Raw genomic sequence first — 2,947 nt, 5'->3', positions numbered from 1 at the left:
TCCTGCTACCACACATCTGTCCATTTCACAAAAACTGTACACTCATCTCCTCTGACCTTCTGCCATAATGCAGAAAGTCAGTACCCACCTGAGTGGCCCAGAACCCACCCACTCTGCATGCAGTCAGACTCCTTTTCTATGTCCCTTCACCTCAGGAAGTCTACAGGCACCTGCAAAGGACTGAGAAAAGTCCAGCATTATTGTTACCACCTGTTTAAAGGAAAAAAAAGAATTCCTCAAGATAGACACTTTCACTGAATCTCCCCAGTATTGTGTACAATTTTTTAAGTCAATTAGAGAGAAAATACAGTCACAGAAGCAGCCTTGCCTTGCAGCTAAGACTTGATATAAAGAGGAAAATACAAGTATTTGGGCACTGTTAGCAACCTCTGCTCAAGCGATACCTAAAAATCAAGTGTCTCACATTCTGCAAGTCAGTATCACAAATCACTCACTCTTTGCCTTGCATCTGCAAACACAGCTCCGGTTTCTGGTTTTGCCAACATCCTCCACCAAATGCTTGGTCAACATGGAACTAAGGTCCCTATCTTACATGTGCCTTTAATATTGCATATTAGCAAACAGGAATGCAAGCAGTCGCTTTGCTCAGAAGCTTTTCAGCCCTGAAGAATCTCACCAGCATACTACACATCGTAATTCCTTTGATCCCAAGAATGTAGCCCCCATGTTTAATAAAGCAGCTGCTTACATAGCATATGTTAATTATATGGGGTGAAAGGTGGGATTTTCTACACTCATACGAAACCGCAGGGCAAAGTACTATCACTGAACACTATTTATTTAGATTAAGTTTTGACCAGCATATTGGTGGACTACACAGAGAAGTCTCTGCCAAGTTGCTAGTATACTTAAAATTACTTTTATACTTTCAGAACCTGAATACAGAATAATTCAATTGGGGCATGCCCCACACTTCGAGAAATTCTGTGAGACTTCAAATGACAAAAGTGGTCAGAAACTTCTAGTCACATTGACATCTAAAAGCACAGAGCTCATATTTTAAAACAAGAAGTGACTAACTTTGCAACTAAAAACGGCATACAAGAAATCAAATGAAGCAGGATGGAGAAGACAAAAAAAAAAACCCTGAAACTAAACTATGTAGGGCAAAAGACAACAAAGGGAATATTATCATGCATTCTCATCCCCTCAAGATACACATGTGCCTAAAGGACTCTACAAATATCTGATCTCTGGCTGTTTGCCACATTCAACATACAAAGCCTGCTTCCTCTATTGCCTAGAGCAATTATTTTAGGGTTTGTCTTAACAAGTAAAAATCTCTTTCAAAAAAAAAAAAAGGGAGGAGGCCTGCACCGTTGCAAAAGTTTGCATCGACAACCTCACGGCCTGCCACTACTGCTAAAACAATTACGGCATTTTAACAGCACATTTCCCTATGGTAGCAAGCAGTTAAGACCTTTATATACTGAAAGAGATGCTTTTCCACATTAGCATGGCCTATTAGCCACAAACAGGATTAACTGCTCAGCAAATCCTCACAGAGCCCACATCTGTCAACATAACTCTCTCCTATAATGGGCAGAAAGGAAGGTAACTTCTCAGCTTCACAGAGCACTTACTGGCAAGCTGATACTGCAATAATTAAAAACAACAAAACAAAAAGGGAGCAACACAGAACAACACAATCATGGAGACCCCTCAGGATCCCTCACCTTGTGAAAAAAACCTGTCACCCGTTACAGAACTTGTGGTGTTACAGAGCAGCCCAACTGTTGCTCTGGTGGCCACGTACAGTGATCAACCTTAGGTGATCTCCAGAGAAGACGACAGGTAAGATCTCTTTGCAGGACATTTCCCCAAGCATGATAAGATTTTCACAATCAGTCAAAACACAGAGACGTTGATTGGCATGCAACAGAAATTGCTATTGGAAATCATAGCACCTATCCTACAAGGACACGCTGAGATACTTGGGGTTGTTCAGCCTGGAGAAGGCTCCAGGGAGACCTTATAACCCGTTCCAGTACCTAAAGGGGGCCTACAGGAAAGATGGGGAGGGACTCTATCAGAGAGTGTAGTGATAGGACGAGGGGGAACGGGGAGATTTAGATTACATATTAGGAAGAAATTCTTTACTCTTGAGTGTGGTGAGACACTGGCAGAGGTTGCCCAGAGAAGCTGTGGATGCCCCATCCCTGGAGGTGTTCAAGGCCAGGCTGGATGGCGCTTTGAGCAACCTGGTCTAGTGGGAGGTGTCCCTGACCGTGGCAGGGGGGTTGGAAATAGATGATCTTTAAGGTCCCTTCCAACTCTGACCATTCTATGACTCTATCACAGACATCAATCCACCCATAGAAAACTTCTTGCAGTGCTTGATGGAGAGACTAGTACAGGGACAGAGATCATTTTATTCTGGAGCACCTGGACCAAAGTAGTTGAATCAAGAAATGCCAGATCCATTCTCAAAGGGCTCAGATGGCTTTGGGAGTAGCTGTGGCATGGCTCTAACAGTAAAAGCAAAACCCAGCCCAATTCAGCAGAGAGAATTAGCATTCAGTTCTATCAAACTCTAACCAATGTATTTGCCTCTGAGGGCAGTCCCCATGACAGCAGTGCTATCTGCTGATCCAGGGCAGGTCTCCCATGACTCTTCATGGAGATACTCTTTCAGCTTCTCTACACTACCGCTTCTTGGTAGTGCACACACCATTGGGAAAAGCCTATTGGGCTTCAAAGTAACAGGCAAAGCAGAAAAATGATGGAGGAGGAAAATTGGTAACAAAAATGAACAAGGAAATTACATTACATCACACACTAAGTGCCATGGCCAAAAGGTTTAGTGTATAGTCCATCTACCATGCCATAAGCCAGTTCATATCACCTAATCAGCATGTATATCTAAAATATATATGCGCAATCATTTCACTTTCTATTTAATGCATGGAAAAAACACGCTTAGATT

The sequence above is a fragment of the Charadrius vociferus genome, unplaced genomic scaffold (assembly GCF_000708025.1).
Source record: "Charadrius vociferus isolate BGI_N301 unplaced genomic scaffold, ASM70802v2 scaffold1, whole genome shotgun sequence".
Taxonomy (NCBI): Eukaryota; Metazoa; Chordata; class Aves; order Charadriiformes; family Charadriidae; genus Charadrius; species Charadrius vociferus.
Note: the sequence above shows the minus strand (reverse complement) of the source record.